This window comes from Bombus vancouverensis, unplaced genomic scaffold, assembly GCF_051014615.1.
Source record: "Bombus vancouverensis nearcticus unplaced genomic scaffold, iyBomVanc1_principal scaffold0050, whole genome shotgun sequence".
Classification (NCBI taxonomy): Eukaryota; Metazoa; Arthropoda; class Insecta; order Hymenoptera; family Apidae; genus Bombus; species Bombus vancouverensis.
In genome coordinates, this window is record NW_027468941.1 from 357,037 (window position 1) to 365,446 (window position 8,410).

Genomic DNA, 8,410 nt, shown 5'->3' on the forward strand with positions numbered 1-8,410 from the left:
CTCGGAAAACCAATATATGAAACTCTGCTCCTATCGCCCAATTAGTCTTTTACCTATCCTGTCAAAACTATTCGAGAAAATGCTAACGAATAGACTCCTTCCACTCTTGGGGGATTTGAAAATACTCCCAGATCATCAATTCGGTTTTCGGAAACAGCATTCAACAGTAGAGCAAATCCATCGCATAACACACATTATCAACCAATCCCTTGAAAAGAAAAAATATTGCTCAGCGATATTCCTAAACATTCAACAGGCATTCGACAAAGTATGACACGAAGTACTACTATACAAACTTAAAAAAGTCCTACCACACACCAACTACTCCATCTTAAAGTCCTACCTAACCAATAGACAACTCATGGTTAAATACTTAGACGTCACTTCCACAGCGTTCCCAATGGAATCTAGCATACTCCGAGGTAGTGTCCTCGGACGCCTGCTGTTCTCCATCTACACTGTTACCGATTTACCACCATCAACAGAGATAACAATAGCAACATTTGCTGACGACACAGCGCTACTAGCTTCCCACGCTGTTACGTCGCATGGAACAGCTGTACTCCAGCCGACGCTACCTGGCAGCCAGCGGCCCTCAATAAACTCAAGGACCCACCATAAACCGTCAACTTTGGCTTCATTGTTTCCACATGTTTGCCAGTCAAACTGTTTGTCTAGAAGTAAGTATTTTCAGTTTATTTTCGGGTTTCGGAAAAGTCCTTGAGTTTATTAGGCTCTTAGAAATCACGGAGAAAGCGTGTAGTCACCGAATGGGAATACCGAACACATGTTTATCGAAAAGGACTGGTTTTCCCCAGGAACGAAGTCACCCCCCGATCCACGTTGGTGGGAGACTACCTCATATCCTTTTTCATTAGCATGGCTCATAACCAATCGGCATCGCGGATGGTTACCCTCACTTCCTTGACGAAAAGTGTGAACAACGAATCCGCGTTCTTCGTTCAAAGGGCACACCCACGCCAAACTTTCCTCCGGAAAAACATAAGAGGGAATAGTCAGTCAAGCAATTCGAGCCTCTCAAGTGGGTCATTACATCAACTCAATACTGTAGAAGCAATTCAGAAAAATATGACAAGGAAGGGATGTGTGTTGAATAATAGATAATAAAACTTCATTTACCTTAAAAACTGTTCTTTTTAATAATATTAGCCCGAAACGTTTTAAATGTAAATGCATACAGAATTTGATTTTATGCTAAAAGTATCTGTACATGCTCAATCCGCCTTGCGATAGCATACGTATCTAACAGGGGATTCGTAATATATTTGACACATATTATCTTTACACGGGAAAATCCATGTCGAAGGAGCAAAAATATCCTGCAAAATTGAGACTGAAAACATATTTTACGGAATATCCCGGAAATTATTACGTTTAGAAAGACAGTTTAAACGTAGCAATTGTCTACAAGCAAGGAATTCAGCTAAACAGTTTTAATCTATAATTTAATTTTATCTGCAAATTTTCTTTAATACTAGAAATTCGCGTCTTTTTGTTAACTTTTATTGCAAAATGTTGTTCGATGCTGTGGAAAATTGAGAAACTTCAAAGAAATGTATAAAATATGGATAAATGGAAATTTTTATTTTTGATATTATAACAAAAATAACTGCATTTGTTATTATTGTACTATACTTGAAATAAATTCAGCCACTTCCAACATAAAAGTAAATTGTTTGTAATATGAAAAATACACAACATCAGACAGATATTAAGAAACACACTATGTAACTTCAATTTATATATCATGTTCATAACATATAACAATATTTCCAAAATATTATATCATAATAGAAATGTAATTATATTCTTTCCAGCCATCTTACTCAAGATCCAGTTTTCGGTTTTTGGTCGTGGACCTTTGCCCTATCGAAGCTAGTAGAATTTTGCGACACAGCCTTCATTGTGTTACGAAAGCAACCGTTGATTTTTCTACATTGGTACCATCACGTAACAGTCCTTCTCTATACCTGGTTCTCTTATGCAGAGGCCACAGAAAATGGCAAGTGGTTTGGCTTGGTAAACTCTTTCGTTCATGCCTGGATGTACTCCTATTATGCTCTGAAAGCAATGCGGTTCAATATACCAAAATGGGTCGCCATGTTTGTTACTACGCTACAGCTATCACAAATGGTTGTGGGTTGCATTTTAACTGCATCAGCTTACTACTATGTACACAGTGCCCAAGTTGAATGTCACGTTACGCCTTTGAACATCAAACTTGCTATGCTGATGTACCTCAGCTATTTCATTTTATTTGTCAGATTCTTCCAGCAGGCTTATTTATCTAACAAACACATAAAAAAAATTGGAAAGAAGGATTAGCCTAATAGATCTGCAAGTTATAACAAGCTGAAGTTTATGTAGAGCAGGTGAAAAATTTTTTAAATCTTTTTTACGGATGCTTTTCAGTGACATATCTTAAGAAAAACTTTATCAAAATCTCATGTGATGGATATGGACGTCAAGAAATAATTTGATGAATATAGTTCTCTCAAGCCTTTGTGAAGGCAAAGTTGTAAAGATTGATTGTGAATGAATGAAAATGGAGAAATAGAATTAAAGTAAATCTCGCACACTAAATCAGAAATAAATTTTTAATATCTTAACAATATTATCGTTAACTATAGTACGAATGAATTAATAAATCTCGTCCTGGAAACACATATATCCCTAATCTGTTTACTTATGAAACGATTTCCAAAGAAATTTTTTGGTCTCTTTTATTTGTAATGTTTCCTTCTTCCGATAACGTGACAAAACCTTACTGGAACAAGAACGGAAGCGATATAATATTTGAAAATGTAATGTGTAAATATTCGGGTAATATTAACGTATCTAATATTGAATCATCTAATAGTAAAAAAAATATTAAACACAGATTCGCCGGCAAATCTGATATACTTTTATAATAATGAATTATAGGGTTGACATATTTATTGTCGTACGTATAAAACTATGAAACTATATATATTGAAAGAAGCCATAGAATACATAACAATTTGTATGAATAAAGTACGAGTGATATTAAAAAATGGATCATGCATTAGTTCAAAATCTTTATTGAGCCTTAGAATATTTTCTGCTATTTTTAAGTGTCAATATTGATTATTATCTTGTTTAGTATGTAGGGAACGCCTCTCAAACGTTTTTCTATTTTCATTCGAACTGCCTATGTACGTATATATGTATGTATATTATACCGCCGTTTTCTGGTGGTATTACATATTCTAATGGTGTAAGAAAATACTTATACTCATTGTTTTGTAAAATACACACTACCGGTGAAGAATTGATAACCTTCCCATTGCGTCTATATTATATCATCTACTAGTTTTATTATGAATTTAAGAGTTATTACTACAAAAATTAAAGAAATGATAAAATTTTTGCAAACAGTGCTTTCTTTTTAGTTTGTTACAATATTTTAAAAAGCAGCCTTATGAAACTTCAGAATCGAGGAAAAAATATTCGTCGGTGTGACGGTAAGCTTTAATTAAGGCTTTAATTAAGGACGGATTTCTTCCGGTACCCCCGCGCCATACGCGGCTACGTTTGTTAAAACTCGAATCACATGGGCGATATCCATAGCCGCACTAGTTCCAACATATGTATGCCATGTTTGTGTTGACATATATACCACAGCGTTAATATCATGGACAGCACTGCTTCTATTTTTCAACAAGCAAGTTTCAAGTATTGCATTGCGTCTGATGCACCTGTCACCCGCTCAGAAACAGTAATAAAGTAGACGAAACATCCTGCATGCCACAGCTATCGAAATAATAACAAAACAGCAACTGAATAGCCGCCTCTGATATACATCGGACGATAACCCCTCCAAAGGGACTAAAACCTCCATATAAAAACCCTCCTACATTAGCGCTCAACACATTATTCTGTTAATTATTCTGTAACACTTTGAACCGTCACTCCGTTGGATTTATACAATAAAATTTCCATCATCTTATACGAAGTTCAATTCCTTCACGTTATTCGTGAAACGTACGAATATATTTACTGCGACGCGAGGAGAGGAGATCACCAGCGATCTATTGGTTTCATGATTTCTTCTGTCTTCGACGTGACACACGCATTTGACTGGCTTGGAAGCTGTTTTGCGATCCGACCACTGCAGCCGAATTAGTGACTATTAATTTTTATTAAATACTTTTATTTTAAGAGTTAATTTTTACCCAATAAAAATTATTAAAAATTATTTGCTATTAAATATTCTTATGCTAAAAATATATTTTTAGTTAGTAAAAATTAATAGCAATTAGTGAAACCTATACATTTTTTAATAACAATTAATTGTCATTAAATATTCTTATTTTAACAATAATTACGAGTTAAAACAATTAGTTTCACTTAAAATATGTCTTCACAACCCTAATGTAATCACAGAATCATCTGAAGGAAGAAATATGTGTGGATTTCGAAGCTTTGGGAGGTTGTGAATTCATAGGGACAAAATGTTTTTAAATTCAACTCCTGAAATTTGATTTTGACCGCGTCACATAATCTAAAGAACTCTTTATATGTTTTTTCGTTATTCAGCCAAATGGTTCCTTATTAATATGTCGGAGATGAAAGAACACCGGAGCCTTCCCTTTGGAATTTTGGGAAAATCCCGTAACATTGTAATTCAGAATCTACCATAGCTGTAATTAAATAATTGCAGTCACCCAGTCCAATTGTAATTGTTCGAGAGTTGTGATAATGAGCTTGGGCTTGAGGCGACAGTCAGTCGCCGAACGTAGCCGCGGTCACGGGATGAACGCTTTGTCTAACAAAGGTATGGAATAATTCTATAGCTCTCCTTAAAAGAAATATTCGTGGCGACACGCGACAGTAAACATTCCAACGGTTTCTGTCCCGTGGCTCGCCACACGCAGACCCTATTCTTCGATGATTGCCAGATGTCGATGCGTCTCCGCAGTACATGTTCGGCTAGCCCGAGGGCCCGTTATAAATCTTAAGGTTTAGTTAACTAAAGTCCTTCAAACAGACAAACAGTCTTTGTCCCAACTACCGGAAGATAGGGGAGACGCGAGATGCGAATGCGATGCGAATTTACGAGTAATAGCCGACATGAGTACAAAAATCAATGAATTAAAAGACGACATGCGTTCACTCAAGACAAAAAAGGAAATCGAGACACCCGCATCACCGCCGATAATTCTCTAGGTGACAATACCGACAGACGGTAGCCCCCAACCAATTAAGTTAAAAGACGCGATCGAGTCAGTACCAATATTCGTCAGATATCGACCCTCAGTATTTCAATATTTAAGAGCATGCGAGCGCGCACGAAACATGATTCCGCGGCATCAGGTTTCTGTAAGCTTCGCGGCGTAGCTTCGCGGGCACGCGTTCCTCGCCATACAGGACAGTTAGCTAAACAGTTTGAACGATTTCGGGAACAAATTAAAGGATATGTTCGGCCGGACTCAGATTTGGACGACGACCTCTCCGGATTATTTCAATAAAAATAAACGAAACTCCAAGTACTCCCACCGCTAGAATAATTTTCCCAGATTTAAAAACTAAGACAAATTTACTATTAGACCCCGGATCAGAAATCAATGTCATCAAGAAACCTGCCTTATCCGAATCAGCAATCATGCTGCAGCAATCATGCAATCGTAATGCAGGTTGCGGGAAATTCAGTTATTTTTCACGTGGGGAGCACGAGGCGGCTACGGGTTCTCAGGGCGTAGGACCACGCCCTGGTCCCATCGGGAAACCACGATGAATCTAATGTTCTCCTATAGCCGGGTGGTGACTGGTCGGCGTCTTCGGCCCTCGCCAGTTTGCCGATCCGGTGCGAAGAACCTCGGAGAAGTTGGTGGGCCCGTATCTGCCAAGACCACTCACCTCACCTTCTTGTGGGGCTCCCCGTCACCCTGCGCCGGCCTTTGCTGGGGCAGGGTGCGAAAGAGTGAGTGGCACCAGGATGAAAACCCTTGTTGACGACCTCGGCGACTTCAGAATCACAATGGACAGAGAAACGAACCAAAAAATCGTTTACAGCGCAGGGGAGGGATACCATAGTACCGGCGCAGCCGCGGGTTGTAAAACGGGCCCCGAGTCGTCATCGAGCAACCGTGACCGTCCGGGGGTGGGCCGCCAGGCCCCCAAACACGCTCATGCGTCTGGCGAAGGGGACACACGAACTGGGGGGTCTCGGAGAGGGTTGGAGGAACTCGACGTTATGACCGTCGGCCCGGGACCCTCACGGGATGGGATGCGGCGACGCCGCAATCGCGGCGGGGCGGTGAGATCCGACGACGAAATGTCGTCATGCTCTTCCTATTCGACCGCTGCCGGGACGGTCATCGTGGAGGTTTTAGTCGGTTGGAGTCCGGCATTACCACGCCGCTTTTCCCCAGAAGCGACCTGGTGTCCGTGCGGATTTCCTCTACGTTAATAATAATAATTATAAAAAAAAAAGTTATTTTTCACGTAGTTGACTCATTGCTGATCGATCAAGATGGAATCTTAGGATCCGAATTTTTCGCAGGATGCAAGGCTCGTTTGGATTACGAGCGAAAGCATTGTAAGTGGGGAAATATTTATATCCCCTTCGATACAAGAGAAAAGATAATCGTGCGGAAACGAAGTTCGGTACCATTACAAATGTTCGATTAACATTACAAATCTGGAGATAAAAGAGGGATTTATTCCCAAAATCGAGCCAATCAAGGGAGTCTATTTTGGTAATGTAGGTGCGAAGAACCATAAGGGACAAGGATATACAAGAATAATAAATACCACATCGAAAGATTACGAATTTATCACACCTACAATAGTAATTAAAGAATTTGAGAACCTCGCCTCGCCGCCTGAAGTTCCGTCTTCTTGATTATCTCACCTTTTTTTGGACGCACGGAGTCTGCTGAAGTTTCGTCTTCTTGATTATCTTGTTTACGCTATTTTTAATTTTGCACATCCTTGAGACACGTAGATGCTGCTGAAGTTTCGTCTTCTTAATTTCTCATGTTTCGTTTGGTGTTAGTGACATACGAGGTGCGTGATAAAATGTAGATATTGTAGTAGCTCGTATTTTGTTGATGTTTCGTCTGCGATGCTTCCCAGGCCTTCCCTACTGATGCCAGTGGAACGTGCCAGGCGCGTGGCAGCTTTGTCCTTGCTGAGGTTGCATTTGTGATGTATTTGGTAATTTCCTTGCTCATGTCAATGAAACGTACAAGGCGTGTGGCAACTTAGTGTTTGTCGAGTCTTTGCACGTGTAACACGCTCTATTTCCTATGTTCCCCAAGAATTATTAAAATTCCAATGGCAAGTTTTTAATACTTCATTCCATAGGAGGTGGCGCCAAGTGGTAGTTTGTAATAATTGTTAATTTGCTTGGCGAGTTTGTTCTGCTTGGCGAGTTTGATTTGCTTGGCGAGTTTTTAGGTTAGTTTTTCCTTTTAGGTAATAATATGCATTAATTCATAGTAATAAGTGATTTTGATAGTGTTTGATTATTCGATATTTTGTATGATTGGTAGTGTCGATTTTGTTTATTGCATTTTCATGTTTTCCCTTATGAATACAGGTTATGTTGGATCATGGATACTGATATGTCTGAAGCTGTAGAAGTATGTATTATTTTAATTTGTTTTGACTTCATCCTGTTTCGTATTGTTGTTCGTTTTCTTAAACTTGTGTGTTTTATTTTAGTGTGAGAAGAAGAAAAAAAGTCGTAGGCCGTTCAAACCTCCTCCGAAACGTTCTAGGAAACGTGGTCGTCGTGGCGGCGCAAAAGCTCGTGGGCAGAGGTTAAGGAGGCTGGAGGGATCGTCTTCCACAGAGGGTAGCAATAGTGTGGCTCCAGCCCCATCGTCGAGTCTCGGTGATCCTTTTGGTTATTGATCTAACCTTCTCCGATGAGGACACCCTTCAGTTGCCGCCAAGTTCTCCTTCGATCGAAGTGGTTGATACAGATGCCTGTGCCAAGGTTCGTTTTTGGGAGGAGATCCCTGATCAAGTGATGGAGGCTTACCTACGCCACCATTCCTCAGGTCAGGGGGGTACTTGTCCGGACGTACTCTCATGGTGTTTAAATAGGTTTCGTGAGATGTATCCGGATGCTCCGTGTGTGGATTTTGACTTTACTTGGTAACAGTGCCTTATTTGTTCATGTGTGTATATATGCCTAAATGTGTTCCCAGCGGGTGTTATTTTATTGGAGTGATTTTGTCTATATTCTTATATTTTATTTAATAAGATATGTTTTGTTTTTTGCGTTGAAAACACCGTAATCACTGGTTGATACAGCGAACAATTGTGAACGAAATAGATCGAAAGTTGATAGAGTTGTTTTATTCCAGACAATTCATTAAATCTTGAGCAAGAACGATTATTTCAATTTTGAAAC

General features: G+C 39.4%; 1 pseudogene; it reads left to right on the forward strand.

The window, feature by feature from the left end:
* The first annotated feature begins 361 nt into the window (after positions 1-361).
* On the forward strand, positions 362-2,622 carry LOC117165253 (very long chain fatty acid elongase 6 pseudogene; annotated as a pseudogene).
* Positions 2,623-8,410: the final 5,788 nt, after the last annotated feature.